This window comes from Atheta coriaria, unplaced genomic scaffold, assembly GCF_025399875.1.
Source record: "Atheta coriaria isolate IRGN ID8LTWV9N9 unplaced genomic scaffold, Caltech_Dcor_3.1 hic_scaffold_6_pilon, whole genome shotgun sequence".
Taxonomy (NCBI): Eukaryota; Metazoa; Arthropoda; class Insecta; order Coleoptera; family Staphylinidae; genus Dalotia; species Dalotia coriaria.
Window position 1 is genome coordinate 12460802 of NW_027045448.1, and position 19779 is coordinate 12480580.

Consider the following 19779-nt stretch of genomic DNA (forward strand, 5'->3'; position numbering starts at 1 on the left):
TTTAATTAATCGAGCGTTTCATAATGTTTAGCCACGTGATGCTTATCTACGCTATTATTCTACTTGCGCATGCGCAAACTCCATCCCGTGACTAAAACCTGTGACTAAAGTATTTTAGTCACTGCTTTGGTCATCCGTGGATAAACTTTCATTTTTTGTTTCTCAAAACCGTGAAAAAACGGAATTTTTAAAGGAAAAATTTGACAAAGTTAAGCAAACGCAAATCCCACCCCGTGACTAAAACCCGTGACTTAAGTATTTTAGTCACTGCTTTGGCCGTCCGTGTGTAAAATTCCACTTTTTGTGTCTCAAAACAGTGAAAAACTGCATTTTTAAACAAAAAAATAGAAAAAAACTATTTAATAATATAAAAATTGATCAAAGTAACAAGTTTCATAATGTTTGATACACCTAAACATCAATTTGACAGATATTTTTCATTTCTCATCTTAAATAGTGATTTTGTATAAAATATATAAAGAATTCCTGCTTTGGCTTGCTTTGCCAAAGGTAAGTGATTATTTTTATATGTTTACGTAGGCGTAAGTTTACCATCTTCTATATGATCCTCTCCTCTTATCCGATACATTCAATCCTAACACAGACATAACAGCCATCCCATGTTGGTCGCTTATTTCATTTTTATTAGCGTTTAAACGGATTATCGCTCACTAAACATCTTTAATATCCATTAAGCACGACTCCTAATAGATTTACAATCTTAATACCACATCGAAGTATCTATCAACTATCGAGTGTATCAATTCATCGATATTCTAGCAGGCATTTTGTATGCATGAAACGAGGACTTTGATTAATATTAGCATTTTCTTTATGAATTGATATCAGATATCTGACTGGTCGTAAAGTCATAACTATACAAATAATTTGTGAAGATGTTTTATGACATTGTAAATGAACAAAAGAAATACTGAAATATTATTGCTTTCATTACAAATCAAATTTATATTATTAATTAATTTGATTTAAATAATAATTATAAATGGTTTTCCATCTGTTTTGTTAAATTTACTTTTAATGGGAATAAAAACCGGTAGCAATTAATTTTTAAATGATTTTCACTTGCAAGTTGATTTGTTTATGAGCAATCTTTAACAACCTATAATAATAATGGCTAATTAATGTTTATGAGATAAATCTGGCTTCCATTTCCTTAAATTTTGTCTTGGTTTCTAATCAAAGCACATTTTTCTGAAATAAATTGATATTTAAGTGGTACGTCCGTAAATATGTTGTTTTTTATGCATTTGCAATTTGAGCTGGTTGAACTGAAAGTACTGTCATGTACGCGCTAAGTAAAACAACACAGCGACGCTTTGATGAGCGATAGCTGGACGTGATAGCGCGATAGCATCAAGTCTCTTCGACAACTCGACGGAGAAGGCCATTAAGTGTAATAAAGTCGCAGCTTTTTGGCTCGCAGCGCTGTAATTTCCACTCAAGCCACGGCTCGAATTGAACAACTATTAAAACTAATTGAAACTGTCTAATGAACGAATGCACCATCTGTCTTTGCTTTAACTTTTTCTAGTTTTCTAGACAGAAACTAAAATATTTCAAGATTATTTTCTGAAATACGTCTATAGTTGGTTTTAATGAAAGGTTTTTTTTTCTTCTGTTAATTCGATAATAATTAAAAAGTCGTAAACAATTTATATGCAAATATATAGTTTAATCATCGCACCCATGAACGCACTCATTATTACTTTTTTTTGCATATCAAAATAATTATTGTCTGCAATATGCACACGCGAATGGTTAATGCTTCCTTCCTGTTCTCGTCGCGTTTATCAGCGAGCGCAAAAAATAAAACCGCACAGCGCAATTAATATCACATGGCGTCGCGATGAACATTTTAAACATTTGCGAGTGTGGTTAATAACTTCATTTTTTCCATGCGGCATGTTATTGCTTACAATAAGTTGTTTTTATATAAATGCGGCGTTCTTGTTTCCGAAAATATGCGCTTAATTAGAAAGGAAGTCTCAAGTTGTGAAATTGCATTCGGGCAGTCAGTCGAAGTCGCGTCAATTTGCTGGGGAATCGAGGAATTTAAATAAGATAGTTATTGCGGAATGCTCATGGCACCTGCCTACGCCTTCCATTAAGAATTAAGTGATACACTTAAACGACACTTGATATATTGTAGATAAATATCTTATAGTAATGCCTAATATGTTTTAAAAAAGAAAAAAGTTGAAATTTACGAAAATATTTTTGATATTTCTAGTAATTAATTAAATACCTACACAAAACTGTTTAAAATTTTTAATTTCAAAATTTTAGAAACAAAAATTTCGAAGAATTTAAAAAATTAATTATTATTAATGTAAATATTTATACATGCCTTTCAATGGTTGTCAGAGTCGATGGTAATGATCACGAAAGGAGCTGCAACGAAAAAAAAAAACACACGAAATTCATTAATATTCATTTTTTTCGCTCGAGCAGTAATATTCTCTATGTCTAACGCTAATATGGTCTGACAGCGAAAAAATCTTATGCAAGACGCTGTCGTTCAGCGCATTCGGAATGCAGCGACCTTCGGCATTAAATTTATTATTCGCCAGTCATAAATTATACGCTTTTTTATAAATAAATCAATGTTTTTGTTTCCAATCAAACAAAACGTAAATAGTATTTCACATTACAGTTAAATTTAAAAAGTGAAGATGGCTCTAGTAATACCATTTCATCCAAAAATATTTATTTATTATTAGTAGAAGAATATTTATCAACAAAACAAGATAAAATTTACCTTGATTCAAAATCACGTGTTTTGGTATTTTTACTCTTAAGATGAATTTATTGAGTATAGATGGCGCTAGTAATACCATTTCACACAAAAATATTTATTTATTTTTATTATCAATAAAACCATACTTTTCAACAAAACATGATAAACATTACCTTGATTCAAAATCACGTGTTTTGATATTTTTATTCTTAAGATGAATTTATTGAGTATAGATGGCGCTAGTAATACCATTTTACATAAAAATATTCATTTATTATCAATGAGATGTTGTTTTTCATTTACCTTGATTCAAAATCACGTGTTTTATTATTGTTATTGTTATTGTTAACTATCAACTGTCGTTAGCATGATCGCGCTCGTTAACCATGCACACGGATTAAAACCAGACACTAAAAAATGATAATCAATGCTATTAGCACACAATCATGCACACAAAGAACACTACCAACACCACGACGCGACCAATGATGATTTGAACATCAAGGCTCTGCTGCGGCTTAAGTTGCACATTGTTCTCATTCGAGGCGCGCGCACGCTCAATTGTCGTTTGTGTTCGTATTCACAACGAGATAAATGTATGCGCGCGGCGAAATAATTTCGACGTGTATTTACATATATCGTCAATGCACGCGTGGGTGACTACCGGCAACGCAAACACCATTAATTGGATATTAGGCAATTACTGCGTCGGTCATTAAACAAAGACATTAAAATAATTATGTTTGTTATTATCCAAGCAATAAAAAAATAGTGAATAATAGTTTAAATATTATATTATTATTCGGCTGTGAGTAGTTGGTATTATTTTTAATAACACGTTGTTAAGACAGATCGAATGTCCGTTGAAAGTCATTTAACCATGACACCGCCTTCGAATCCATTCACCGTGGCGTGTATCATAATTGCCGCGTATCCGCTGATTCGATTATGCATCGCGACGTCGATAATAATAATTTAGTAATTACGTTTTCCAATCGCTTCACGCTGCGCGCCTGTATCGTGGTGGTCGGATTCGTCGGACAATTATGACGTTCCCACTCTAATGAGCAATGAGTGCTCAACTATTTCCCAGACGCGATTGGCTGCCCCCCAAACAAATCTAATAAACATTTATTTATACACACGCGCGTGTAACCTGCCATTATCCTGCGTGATAATTGCTGCAATGGCGCGCACCGTATGTAATTATATTTTCCATTTGAATTTGTTAATTGGATGCCAAGAGATGGCATTCGGAATGGGTGGGTGCATTATTATTTTTTTCATTTTCATTTTTGTAATTTATTTGCTTGATTATGAGCGAATGTTAATTATTAAAGTGATTTATTTTTTGTTTCGTATTTTACGCTATGCCGTTTTTGTGTTATTTATTTATATCAAAAATAAGCGAAAATAAATCAACATCTAGTCAAGATTACATCGTTTCTATGACTATTTTTCACTTTTGTGAGTTATGAGACGACAAGCAAGAAATTAATTTTTGTGGTTTTAACATTTTGGGTTAATTTTATTAATTATTAAAAGTTGAGCGTGTTTTCAAGTAGGAAGTAAATTTAAATCGTGTATAACGATTAAGGCGATTATTCCACACAAAAGATTTCATCAAATTTTTACCTTTTGTGCAATATTTACCAACAAACATGCTGGGGACTTAATCATGTATAAAATAGTTTATTTACCGCAATAAGAAAGAAAGATACAAAGTGTTTTATCGCAAGCGTCGCGACGCTTATTACGAAATAATTTCCTAGTCACCATATTCATGAGAATACAGTCAATTCAATTTCAAAGTCATCTGCATAGGTAGCACATATCAACAATTAACTCCTGTTCTGTAAGCAATACAAATTCAATTAAACCAAGCCTTAATCCATTAGTAACGAACCACCCAGATTCTTCATTCACTTCATTCGCTACATTAACAATAATGTTAATATTTACAACAATATTTACTGTTTTCCTTCTGTATGCTATACCCATGTGTGTATTTATGACCCAGTTATTAAATTAATTTCTCCGCTGGCCAGTGCAGCGCGTAAAAGTTGTGTAAAAGTCTGAATTTATATCTTGGCGTTCGGGCGTCGTTGATTATTCGGCCGCGATGGCGATCGCGATGGCGGCGAGCGCGCGCGCCAACGGCGGTAGCACTTAACATATCTTAATTAACACCCGACGCCGCGGCCTAGTATATGGAGGCAATTAGCGTATTAATTGGCAACCAACGAAACCCTATTAATCTTTATTGACAGCTATGCGATGCATATCGCTATCGGGCGCTCGCTGTGCAAACCTGCAAGGTTTATGCAATATTAAACTGATTGGACGATATTATGCGTTGAATTAACTTACAATCGAATTTTTATTCGTGGAATACATAGTGTGTGAGTGTAAACAGTGATAAAACATCAAGAAACGTTTGTTATTGTTTTTTATTCGAGGTGATAGTAACAAAAACGTTGTGTACCAGCTAAGTTGTTTTTAAACCCGTTAGATGGCGCTAGTGGTACTGATTTGACTAAAAATATTAAAAATAAATGCAAATCAAGCAAAGTCAGGTTCAATTGATATTGAATTTGGTTTAGAGATACAAAATATAAACAAACAAAGTCATTTTATATTTTTTGATATAAATTATTTTACTTGTTACAGATTTAAATGAATCCATTCGACAAATTATGGAGTTTTAAAACATGGTGAGTGATTTTAAACACTTTGTATATACTTCACCAGTGAAAACACAACCCAACTCGATTAGTTGTTTGTTTATTTGCGCTAAATTGGAATGAAATACCCATCAAAACATCGCCTCGGGTTCTTTTCGCAATCTTTCACCACATCTCACCGGCAACGAGTGTTAAACACACATTCGTACCTCCTGCTTGATATTTTCTTCGTGTTCTTCGGAAGTGTGTACAGCAAAGTGATCATCTTTGCTTGTGGGTACAAATAAATATCAAAACACAATCACGTAGATAAAGATAACAAAAAATATCAAATGTTAAACGGTTAAATAGGCAATGGGCCCCCATCAAGTTTTTATTTCCATTTGTATTTACTCTTTGTTTCGTTTTTGTAGTTTTTTTTTGTTTTTATTTTATTTTTATTTTATTATTCCGTTTCATTCCGCACGGGCGGTAATTTTATATGTGTGTATGTGTGTTGAGTGCCGTTCGCGTTTTGGTCGTGTTTGCTTTTCGCGTTCTCGTGCTTCCTACTTTCGCTTTTTTTTTATGATTATTGCTCCTACCAAAGCATTCTTCCAACTATTTCTATACCATCTCCAGTGTTGGTTGTGCAGCATACCTGGCATGTGGTGTTGGGTTAGATTCCAATTGGAATTAGAAAGGTACGACGTATTTTATTGTGCGAACGGGTACGTCGCACGTGAAAAAACGTGCATATGATTAGCGTCGTGTCGCGCGGGGGCACAAGGTGTGTATATGCATGTGTGTGTGTGTGTGTGTGCTAGGTAACGCGGACATCTGCATCCGCCTGCTTGAGTGCACAAGCTGCTGCTACAGCTCGAATTTTCTATTCGTAGACTCGTACTTACAACTTACGACTTTTTGTGTTTAGTGTTTGAATTCTTCGTGACCTTTTTTTTTTTAACTTTCAAAGACAAATGTTGAGTTGACAAAGAGTTGTGGGTAGACTTTCTGTTTCGGTTAAAGATAAAATTTGGATGTTTAGATATTGAATGTTACGTGACTGGATAGTGGCTCCTCTAATGGTGATTCTTTGAACTTTTTGGTCGTTTTTGTCCCTTTCCTCTCTTCCGGTGATAGTTTTCGACCCGTCTGACTCGATTCGCAATTGGATTGCTGCCCTAGCGAAGGGCCGTGCTCACGCGCCCGCTCATGCGTGTCCCTCTTTCACGTCACTCACTTCCCCTTTTTTCCAAGGCTTCACTTTTGCTTTCCGCTGTACACCTTACGTAAATAGAAAGGCGGAAGGAGGAAAAAGGAAGGCGAACCCTAAAAAAACGCCCTACCCCTAACTAAAAACTTAAAACCCACCACCAATATTTCAGGAAGACTATATTACACACACACACATATTTATATTTACACTGGTGTAAGTTTTAGGTCGTTGGATCAAAGGGTTATGCCCATGCCCAACAATAGGTTTTAATCATATGCATTATGAGAACATTTGTGCTGCGCCTCGAAAAGACCTCAGGTAGAGATGTTGTCGGAAAGCGAGAGTAGAAAACGGGTTTGAAACCAAGAGTGAAGAAAAGGGTTAAAATGTTGTGCGCATCAGTCGGGTATCATCTCTGTGCACAGACATATCGCGGCTTGGTTCATCCGTTGATGTAACATAAAAATAAATCAGTGATTATTGTATTGTTTAAAAAGTGATCTTTATCGTGGTGTGGTTAAATCGGATGTCCGTTTCATCAATCGTCTGCGTGTCCGATGTAACAAATTTATTCGGGACTTGCACCTCCAACGTCCGGTCCCAAAACCTAACAAGTTAAAAACTCTAAAAAAACATCGCCAGCGCTTCCCGTCTGTCCGCATTCTCGAAAAATATTGTTGAATGTTTTTTGGCAGACAACATGGAAGCCGATAAAGTTTTCGAGGGCTTCTCGGTTGCGTTTTGCATGCGCTTGCGTTTATCCGTGCCCAACCGTACCTTTTACCTTTCTGTTCGTGTTCTCGTGCGCTTTGCGGTATGGCGTGGGCCGGAAAATAAACAAAACTCGAGTTGTCGAGTTTGGAACCTGTGCGCTTGTGTTTGTGGTATGTTATAATCGTGTGGGCGCTCCGGCACAACTGAAAGAGTGCACACGATAACCATCGACTACTATTTGGTGTGTTTCGATTCGATGCGAGCGCGCAAAGAAAGGCTTTTTCCGTTGTGGCTGGCGTTCGTGTAGTTTATATACTTCATCTCATTTGGTGCTAACTGACAAAAGCTTTTCGAGCGTTTTTCGAAACACGTGATAAAACGTTTCGGCACGCACTATTTTAATTATGTTCGCATTTGGTCATAGTCGTGAGCCATAAAGCTTAGGCATTCCGAAAATATCTAACCACACACAATATAAGCTTAAATGATAGTTGACATGCGAGGTATAAATAAATATAACCAACAAATAATCAAAATTGTTAAATTTTGTTTCTGCAGAGAGCATTTTTAGACAAATCATGTACTAAACGGCATAATCATAATCTAAACATGCTTGTATTGTTTGTAACACTCGCGGAAAGTAATTAGAAGTTAATTACAAGAAGCACGACACTTTTTAACACCACCCGTGATTAATTTAAATCAGATTTCATTAAAAAATTAAATTACTTGAAACATAATTGAATTTTCTTTTATTTTTAATTTTTTTGAGGTAAAAAATATAAAAATTAATGTGATTGTGATTGGCTACGCCATCTTGTCATACATTTTGTTTTCCGCGATGCATTCGACCTGCGCCGGACGTTATTTAATTAAACGACGCCTTAATTAGCAGCTTAATCGTTGTTTGCGCCGCTAATTATAATAACTCGAACGCGGTGCTCTTATATATAAGAAAGGAGAATGCACCCAATACAACACGCATAATATTTGATGAATTTAATTAAAGTTATGCTTTTAATTGGCACTTAAAACAATTTATTCAAAAAAATGCCTTCAGAAAGGTAAAAAAACCAACAGTTATTGACACAAAGACCTATTTTAGACAATCTACAACCATTGTTATAGCGAAGAAGCGTTGCCATGACAACAACACAACAAAGTCTTGAAGCGTGCACGGTTTGATTCAATTTGTCGTTTGTTTTATGGCCTTCTTTGTTTCCGCTGCACTTTTGCCTTTGCGTACGCGTGTAAGTGAAAAGGTAAGCTTCGTGTATTATTATTTATTTACGCGTGTATGTTGTGAATATAGCGAAATTAGGTTGCGAACGAAATTGAAGACGTCGAGAGTCAAGATTGAGAGCTTCGGATTGAGAAACGCGCTCGGGCGCTTCTTTTGAATACTCGCCTTGTACGTTTTTGAGCAGATAATGCATAATATGTATCGCATCAGACATCATATAACATTTTACAATACTTTTTGTAATGATATTGCTTGAGGAATATTCATGCGTATTTGAATCATAGATTTTTCTTTCTGAGAACCTCAAATTTTTGCTACAAGATGAAAAACTGAAACGCATCGAGAGCTATGGCTTTAGTGGCGGAGGAGAAGCCGTGAGCCTGCACGCTCCCTATTTCATCCCTTTTGAGTTATTGCATGGCGAATAAAATTTATTACAATCTTTCGTCTTCTTCGCGCTGCGGCGTCCTCAGATTAGACGCGAATTGTGCGCGCGAGAAGACGTAAAACGTCGCAGCCACGTAGAAAATTTGCGAAATATTAAAATCGTATTATCGCATATTCAATTCGGATTCGACACTCACGCGAGGTGCAAGTCTCCGTACTATTCGTATTATAAATGGTCTCAGAGTGTCACACATGTGATACCGAGTCGTATTTCAAAAGATAAAATTTCGTTAAAATTTTTATTTTTTTATGAATTATCTAACTGATATGCAGATGCTCACCTATTCTAATTTTGATTCCCAGACTACCCTTTTTTGTTGCCTGTGAGGCGAAACAATACGATAGGGTTGACGACGCGTCTGCCGTTTTTTAACCTTTTATACCTGCTTAGTGATGCACTGGTGCATGGTTGCATTTGAATATCTGTAAAATATGTATTCTATTCTTTGGCATTACTCGCATTATTGGGTTTTCCGATGTAGGTATCAACGTTTTTACTGCATATAAATTATATTTTTTTCAATGCGCATCTATTTGAATAGATTCGTTGCTTTTACCATGTGGGATAATCGATGAATTATGTCTTCGTTTTAATCACAATGACGACTTAAAAGGAAGAAAGGAAATGAGGCAACAACTATGAATTGAAAAATTGATTACAGGCGGAATTAATGTGCTATATGATGATTTAAGTGGGATAATAAATTTTATAGAAAATCTAAAAATGGTAGAGATTAATTTTTATTCGATAAAAATTCAATTATCTACACCCACAAATTGTAAAATGTGAAAATATTTTATCGATGAGAATGTTTTTGACTTGTAAGACGCATGTGAATCGAATCCCACAGGAATGAATAATTAATTAATGCGCTCGACACAACTATTACACTGTTTCGATGTTCATTCGAGTGCACCATCACTTTTTCCATTTGGAGCAGCTCTGCATAGTCATTATCAAACTGAAATACATGAGACAAGGGACACTTAATGAGTGGTTTTTGATATTGTGCTCTATTAGACTATAGGTATGGATAGTCTGCGTTATTTACATGAAATATTGTCATGTCTGGACGATGATTGCGGTGCAATTGAATGTGTCATATTTATGCTCTTATGAAATATGAAGAGAACAATCCCTAATTGCTGTTATTAAATTGACCACGTGATTAGGGGTTGAATTTTTTGATTTTTCCTTAAAAAAAATTTTTTTAATTTTTTTTCTTTGCAATTTTCTTTAAAACAACAAATGTGATCGCAGTGTCAGCCAATGTTTGCTCATCGGCTTCACTCGACTCATCCAATATATTCTGTCAATATCTACACGTAGCACACATGCAATATATACAAAATACTGAAAGATGAGAAGACACTGTAAACAAAAACAAGTAAAAATCCTAATAAATTTGATTCAACCATAAAAATGGATTTTTCCATAGTCTATTCGCATAAATTCGTAATGTATTGGGTGTGACGCACTGTTATAATAAAAAAATGAAGCAAACTAAGTTTTCGAGGGTGTGCCATAGCGAGAGGGCTGTGTTTCCTTGCGGGGGATGTGTGCCGCGCAGTTTGTCAAACACACATCAACGTTGGTGTGATGTGGCAGGCGAGGGTGGCGTTGTCATACACGAAATATGGCTGAATCGACACAGTGTATCGAGAATATCGACCCTGCGATAGTGCATCGTGTTTGAAGATTGCTTGCATGACGGAAGTGTCCGATATTTGGGAGTTTCGCCCAATCGCAATTCGTCCAATCGGGGGTGATACACCCCAACTACTGTAGCAGGACTATTGCGACCACCCTAGGCAATTTTACAATTTGCTACCGAACAATACACAATTCTAGAGATAGTGAAGGAAGCGGAGTTATTTATTGACTTTTTTCGTATTCTTCTTTTCTTTTCGCTGGGTATGTTTGTGAGGTTGACAGGTATTCGAACAAAGAAAAGAAAATCAATTAAGTAATTTCGTTTATGCGTAGTGGCGAAGAAGAGTTGATAACTATAGAGTTATTATCGCTGCCGAAAGGTAAAGGAAATGAGTAATTACCTCGACGGTGGTTTCAATGAACAATAGAATGGTTTTTATTAATTCTAGACTAATAATCGCTTTAAGAAGCAAATAAAATTAATTTTTATTTGTTAAAATTTAATAAACCAACATAAAATTCAATAAATTAAAATTTTTTAAATAAAATTATTGAAAATTTTGATTTTTTTGATTATTTTTGTTACACTTTGTATATTTCTAAAGTTTATTGCGGCTTCTTAAAGGCGCACGCTTCAATTATCTCGCATTATACCAATTCGTGTATTCCGTATACACGCCATGTAAAAAAGGGCAAAATGGAAACCAATAGTTTAGCGTCCAGTAGACTGGCCCGTGGCTGACCATGTGGCCATATTGGAAGCGTGCGCCTTTTTTCTTCATGCGCACCATTTATTATTTATAAAGAATTTCGTAATCGATTAATTTTCTTGTCAATCATTACGATTCGTCCAGCAATGGATGGGTTTGTTGCCTCCGGCCAACTTAAACCGCAATGTGAGTTGTGAGACGGTTATTCATGACTTTTTCAATGAAATTTAACTATTTATACTCGCTGTGCGGATGATATTTAGAGTTTAGTTTCATGTTTTGATTTGAATGTTTTGTGCGGCGAGTGCGCACGTGAACTGTTTGTATTTGCGTGAATTATCACGCTTTTATTTATTCATGCCAGGAAAACACTGCGAACCGTGTGGAGAAATGTGATGAATGTCGAAATTGCATGCGCGCCCGGCCGCGTGCATTTTCTCTAAAATTTTAAACTGCATCCAGGCATGCAAGCCGAGCGCATCGTTCACGGAAAATGCCGTTTCGGAGTTGGAAGTTCAACGAGTATTGGCATGTTTGCAGTTATTTTCGGTTTGTGGCAACAATTTTTCAAAAAAATTGCACGTCATTTTTGATTCAATCATTTTTCTACTTTCGTCATATTTCAAAAACATTGAAATTTACAGTGGATATTTTATTCAGGTCTAAAATTTAGATGTAAGATACTTTATTGTTGTTTTGAATCGAAGACTTGCTCGCATGTATTTTTCGTCTTTATTTTCTTCAATATGTGAATGTATGTGTGAGTTTGGAATTGGATGCTTGTGCGAGCATTGACAATTTGTATCGCGTCGGATATTGATTTACACGCGTCACATGCACGCGCACGCGAGACATCCATCCCGAAAATGTATAAAAATACATTTTCGATTTGCAATTCCGCGCGGGCGAGCTCTGGAGGGTTCTGGAGGGTTGATCCTCGGCTACACTCTGCTCACGCACAATACCACCTTGCTTCTTCCACATCTTCCACACACAACCCCTCATCTTATTTTTCGTCATCGTCATAGACATACATAGACATCCCTCGTTTTCTTCGTGCGTTCGATGCACGAAATCAACTCGTGGATTTTGCATACGTCGCACAAACTATTTCTATTGTGAGCGGATGGTTAATGGTAAATACAGTGCAGGGTGCAGTGCGGAAAATAAATGATGTCACTGGTTAGATGGCTAAAGTTGAGTTGGTCTTGTGGGAATGGAAATATCGTTGGGTTGGCAACTTCATGATGATCAATCTTGTTTCGGCGCTTTGGGGGTGATTGCGATTGTCGTCACTGGCCCGCAAAACAGTTCATTCAGATACGGTTACTAATCGTTCAATGAATTAATTTTCAATGGTGTGGTTAGGGGTAGTTATTGTCAATTAGCACCATAAACATTTTTATTATTCTGAAATTTTTGTTTTAATGCAATATCTGTGTCAGTATTACAAAAATAACAAAATTAGGCATAGCCCTAATTTAATGGCTTATTAAAACAACCCTTAGTAGTCCACCCCTACTAATTTAATACGTTTTTAATTATTCTATTTATAAAATGTGTAAAAATCAATTTTTCTTTTATTGTTTTAGTAAAATTTGTTTAAAAATAAAAAACATACAAAAAGATATTCTCTTGCTCTGTGTGACAAAGGTTTATTGGCATCATCAAAAGACAACCCCCGGATCGCCACCCCATTACGCGCAACAACCTTATTTCCTATAGCATGCGCATCTTGTGCGCCTCCTTTCTTCATTTCCCGGCGCGGGTTTACACGGATGCCTTTCGTTTCGGTCGTGCCTGGCTTTCATCCCTCGGTCGGGAAAATTCTATCCTATTGTACCGCGTCGTGCCTGCCGCCTTGCGAGTGTATCGCAAAGTCCTCAGACGGATTCTCTTTTCCGCGAATCCTTGCGTACTTGCTTAAGAAAGCCTTTTTATTTTGCTCACATGCGTGATACCCAATAAGTCGGCACGTAAATACTCGTATGAGTTGTATGAACACGACGAGCACACCGACGATAGTTATTTTCCCGAGCCATCTCGGGCGAATGCTAATGGAGAGGATTTGGAAACGCGAAATGCGACGAGCGACGAGCCACCGAGCAACAAATATCCTCTTCTCTTCTGTTGTGGGTGTATGTTACGTTTGTTATCCAAATGAACTGCTCCGTTTGTTATTCGTTTTTATTTCCGAGTTTTCGGTGGCGGATGTGGAAAAGACTTGAATTTTTGAGATCCTCAGACGTTTGTTTATCTTTTATACAAAATGTTTCCGTAAGATTTTTAATGACACACTCGGTATTTTTATTTTTAAGTAGTTTTCGGATTTGTGGATGTTTATTTTTTGTTTTGTGCATTTACGACGTGACGCGCCAGGTAGGTATTTTTCTAAATGTGGTATTCGTTTTCCTAATAGCCGAACGAAGCCAACAACGCAAACTACCCTTGAGCATCGGGTGCAAACCCACCCCCTGCACATACGAGTACACTTGAAGCAACCCATATTCTTATTTTCCATGCGCGCGAGTAAGTAGTATGCGAGCGGATGGGAAAATGTTATTGTTATGTTAGTTTTTCGACATTATTATTACGTCTCGCGGCGACATCGACAATAACAACCCTGCGTTTGTTGTGCGCCTAATGATATGCCCTTTTCGCGGTTAGAACGGCGAGAGTACAATGATTGCTAGTTAAGTTTTTCAAGTCCTCTTTCCGGAATGTGCAGAGAAATAAACGAATTTCGAACAAAAGCCCAGCAAAGAGACACTCAATATTTTTACGATTTTAACGATTTTTATGCGGGAATATAGCGCGCGCGCTTGGAAATGACGAATACACAAAATGCTCATACGCCATAAGGCATCACATAACATGCGAAACATAAGGATCATAAGAACCGCGCAGGCCGTAAAGACGCAAAAGATGCGAAATATACGTGTGAGACGCGCAGGACGTAAAGAACATCATCCTCCTACGAACCAACCATCCTTCGTCGTACGCGCATGACTGACGATCTTCAATTCGTCGTTCATTTTTCGAGTTTTATCCTCGCCCGCTCAGGCGCGAGAGCACCAGCCGTGACATCCGTAAAGATAACAACAACGACCATGACGAGGCAAAATCTACGAACGCATACGGGTGTAGAGCACATTTGACGATGAAAACTTGCTCCAAAAAGGATGAAAACTCCAACGTCGAGGCCAACTCATGCATGCGTCTTCTATCTTCTATTTATTTCGATGCCACCTTGAGCGCTTTCGCGACATAAGGAACAGGCTCTTGAAACGCGCAAGTTTACGTCGCGAAAAATGAAGAACATGATGCGGAATAACTTAAAGAACAATACAAGCGCGTGAAACAAACAGTTTTGTTACATCCTGTATTTTTTAAACATTTTCCAGACCTACACGTGAAATGAACAAACATAAAGCTCATAAACTAAACCGCTAGAAGAGCAAACATATTACCATAGCACATACAGAGTGTTGAATTAAATTTTATGTTTTTTTCTGAGTTTTTTTCTGTTTTTTATAAAAGATCAGGATGAAAATATGGTAGTATAGTGAATGTAAAACGAAATATTCCTCTCTGGTGACTTGGGCGATGGCAAAAAGGATGATATGTGTGAATGGGAACGCGGTGAAAATGGAAAGCGACTGAAAGTGTGGCTAATGCGCCTGTGGCTATATCACAAATAGTGTTACCCTCGGGTGACGTGCGTTTTATATTTCGGTTGGATAAGAATTGATATGAGACTCTTGAAACGTTTGCCATATTTACCTCCGTAAAAAATAAACACATGGGAATTTTTCCATGTGCCGCAGAAAATTCGTTTTATTTAAGAGAAAATATTTTATCATGTGAGAAAATAGTGATCTTGATCTTGTCAAATTGTAGTCGATAAAGTCGACGTCTTATTTGCTCGCAGGCAATTCGATTCGACGGGTGGTTCTTATTTAGGTGATACGTGATCGCGTTAAAGCGGAGCTTAGAGAAATAGATGAGATAGAAAGTTGGACGGTTATAAATACGTCGGGCGCGCGCGCAATGGTGGAGGCGCCCGCTCGCGCGTAGCTAACAAGGCGCGGCGTCGAGTCAATTGACTCGCTGGATGTAAATGAACCGTCGACCTGTCTCCCCGATTGCTGCTCATTGAAGCGAATTTATTTCACACTCTGTACTGCCGCGCACGCAATCCTCAAATATTAAACTATCGAATGATGTAAATTGAAAATTTCAGGTTATGTGAGGTTATGCAAACAAGATTCATCACATCATCTTTGCATTATCCGCCGTTATTGATTGATTTAACTCTTGAAGGTGTGGTTGATGTGTGTGCACACATATCGTGTAGAGAAGAGGAAAAATAAGAAGAAGCTGATAGATGATGTGGGGCGGTTTGCATGCGGGTGGGTTTCTAAAAGTTGTGATAGCTTGCCGAGAGCAGGAAGAACGGGTGCTCATGATTTATTATCCGCGATCTTCGCGAGCGCTGCGGTATCACAGATTACGCCGGAGCAGCAAGGAAAAAGACGACGAGGACGATGCGCGCGTATGGATGATGTGTGAGGATATCAGCGGATGACACTAAGCGCCTGTCATATCCAAACACCGATATCTACAAGAAATATATAGATACAACAACAAAAAACAAAAAATATATTTTTAGTGAAAATGCTTTTTGTTATTGAAATTATTTGATATTCAAGTGGACGCATATATCGATGTTATTTTTGATGAAAAGATGAAACACACCAAACATGCGTGGCGCGGATGGATGTAAGATGTATTGGAAATGTGGATGTTGCGGAAATGTGGCGCACTTTTTGAGCGAAAATCCATTTCCTTTGCGCTCGGCGGAGGAGGCGGCGGTCGGGGACGACTGCGAGAAATGAATAAAGCATGACGATGAAAAACGAGACGCAAGGCGGGTTTTCGGCTGTGCTGGGTTTGGGTTTTTCTTTGGTGTGCAACCAGCGCGCGAGTTTTACCAACTATTTGATATATTTTCGATTTCCAAGCGTATCCCATGAGGAAAACCCGAGCGCATCACCAAAATAAGAAAAGAAATAGAAGCTGGAGCAACAAAATTGAATTTTCAAATATAAAATTTTAAATTTTGAAATTTAACTCTTTTTTTTTCTTGTGTGGCGTGTGTAAAGGTGTGAAAAGAACAATTTCAATAAATTGAAAATTTGCATATTATAATAAAGCAACGATAAGAAGGTAATAACTCGCGAGAGGGGATTTGCATCAGGAGAGAGAGCATAATCTTTGCCGCCTCGCATGCAATATGCAATAAGCTTCATTCGCACTCGTAAAAATTTCAATTTTTGTTTGTTTTCCAAGCGGGTGTTTGATGTGGGGTGTTTATGTTTTTAATAGACGAATGCGTGAATGTGTCGTAAACGTTGCCGCCACCGTTGTCGTCGCCCTCGATATTATTATGAAAAGTTCATATTCCCATTGTCTCGTTTTACTCTTTGCTCCGGATCGCGTTCGGCATCGTTTCGTCGTTTCATCGCACTCGAAGGACTCTTTCCACATATATCCCAACTCATATGCGTGTGCGCCTCCGCGGGCACACAACAATAATCTAGAGAGGATTACGTTTTCATCATCTTGCGCGCGCGCGCGCTCTCGCGTAATACAAGTCGTTGCTACAGCTCAAGGACGCGTGTGTGAATACGAAGAAGCACGCGAAATGCGAAATTGTACGTTCGCATAACGAATGATATTCGCCGACGGGGTTGCTTTGTGGCTCGCGCGATTTGAATGGAAATATAGGGAATATGAGGATGTGACTTTTTCCATTTTACCTTCGGGCTTAAGTTTAAAGATTTTATCATTTTTCATATTGAACGAAAAACAACAACGCGCTTAATAAAAACAAATATTGAATTATTCCTCCTCCTCTGGAAAATATTAAATTCACCATCTTGAGACAATATACTTAAGCAATAATCAAGTTGACATCATGATGATAAAAATAATTTTGTTTCCTTATTGTTGTTTCATGCTCTGTTGATCACTGATCACTGATCGTGAATTTTTCTTTCTCTGCACGCGGCTCAACGAAGAGTGAAATTTGAGAAATGATTCTCGATACGTTTACATACACATTATAAGAATATATATAAGATGGTAGACTTGGCGTGCGTTTTTCGTTATTTTCGTTTTTAGGTTTTCACCCTCGCACGGGTCCTGAGAGGGTCTAAACCTAAACATCATCCCACTTTACGCACGCGTATATATATATATATATATATTGAGTTGAACGCATCATTTTTATATTTTATACGACAACGCCGCAAAAGGATGAGGACGACTGGTGTAGGTGAATTGAGCGCTTGGGGGTTGGATAGGGATGAGTGTGAGTGCGTAGATATTTTTATTATGCGGCTATGCGCGATAGTTGAGGCAATCCATCTTCCGATCAGACCGCCATATCATTTCGGGCGCAGGAGGCGGTGGAGGCGGTGGAGGCGGCTGGAGACGACCGAGCGTAAATGCTATATGATATTATACGCTTTTCGGTATCTACTAAATTCAGGTTTTATGTGCGTAGCGACGAGAACGCGAAACTTTGCATATAAAGCGCTCAAGATGCGCGCGGCCGAAAATTTCTGATAACTATAAAGAAAATATATTTGATAAGACGTGGTAAATTTATTTTTTTTTTGTTATAAAAAAAATATTTTTTACTTTTTGTGTGATATTTTTATTTTTCAAGGGGTAAATTGGTGTAAATCGCGTGTTGGTATCGTTGTATGCACGAGGAACTCTTAATCTGGCAAATTGAACAATTTGCACTCATTTATTCGTCGTGCGAATGCCGACAATGACTCCCCTTCGTTTTTCCCTCGTTTCGCCTCATTTTTTCCTTGTTTTTCATCCCGACTCGCGCGGGCTTTTTTCGTCCTCGTTTAGCGCGCACTTAGACGCTCATAATGTTACATTGCCGGAGTCGCGCCGCCTCCGACGCCGCCGCCGAGAGCGACGCGCTCGTTTGAGAGACTTAAGAGAACGCAAACACTTGTTGCTGCCAATTTAGTCGCCTGCCAAATTAGATAAAAGTGTCATTTGCGTACGCCCGAGTCTTTTTCATTTTCTCCCTGGTTTTATCAGATCTCCACAGATTTTTGTCACTTCTCAATGAGGTAAGAAATTATTCACTTATGTGATTATTTTTTGTAGATATTTTTATTTTCCGCTAATATTTTGACATTATTTCTACTGAAACGCACAAAGTTTCCGGCATGTTGCGTCAATCGCATTATGTGCGTTCGAATGACGCCCCAAACCAGCGAGACGTTTTCGGGGGTGAGCCGAGGTCATTCTACAATACGTCATTTTTCGCGGCAGACATCCTATTACAGAAATTGGGCGCGCGGCGCAGGAGTATCGACGATTGGCTCGAATTCGATCACCTCACGCTCCCCTAAATCCCGTGGAGCCGTCAGACGGGATGTATACTCGGCGACGTTTATCGGGGGTGAACAACACCCTCAAAAACCACCCTCTGGCTATTCACTATCCTCAGATATTTTATTTTCAAATCTATGTCAATCAAAAAAAAAAAAAAAGAAAAAAACTTAAATATCAAACTCAATAGTTTATTATTTTTTTTATCTTATCGAAAGTAACTTGAAAGAAAACGTGAATTAATCACTTGAAGCGAATCGTCGATGCGGCACAAGCCTGAAAAACAATTTTCGGCAATGCGTTATTTATGATGCTCCAGGTTCGGCCAACCTGCGTGGATTTCGAGCGCCCGTATGAGAAATGAATAAAGAAAACGGGAAGCTGATAAAAGAAAAACTCGCATAAATCATAACGTGATATGCTTCGCGTGATACACTGACGTATCACCGGCGTCGTGTGTGCGCGCACAAAAACGAACGCAAACTCCATTCGAGATGAGCGCAAGATGAACGCGCGCACAAAAAACACACACCCACACTAGTGATAAGGGAGATAGACAGACAGACGCTCGCTTTGAAAGTTGTTTTGTGTGCGCACGTCATGCGTGGCGTGTGCATAAAAGTGTGCGCATGTTATAGATGAAAAATTGAAGTCCTTCTTCTCATCCTCATCCAACTCCGCGACTATTATAAATTTGTTTCCGTCTGCGCCACGCAATGCTCTTCAAATATAATAGTAAGAAAAACGCACTTTAATGTTTTATTTTTTCAATTCGTTGAATATTCCAGCGAAAAATTTCGAATATTTCGATGGAATTTTGATATTTTCGATTCGATAAAAATGTTGCAATGCATTTGCGTTGGGAATAGAACCACCACCATTTGGGTGGCATGATGGGGGTGGTGGTGTAACCCCCGGAGGACTTCAATTTCGCGTCGCTCGC

General features: G+C 37.8%; 1 long non-coding RNA gene across 1 annotated transcript; it reads left to right on the forward strand.

Moving 5' to 3' along the window:
• The first annotated feature begins 390 nt into the window (after nt 1–390).
• LOC135794242 (uncharacterized) lies at nt 391–16488 on the forward strand. The gene is made up of 3 exons (XR_010548841.1): nt 391–510; nt 5429–5472; nt 15652–16488. It is a non-coding gene; the product is annotated as an uncharacterized lncRNA (long non-coding RNA).
• Nucleotides 16489–19779: the final 3291 nt, after the last annotated feature.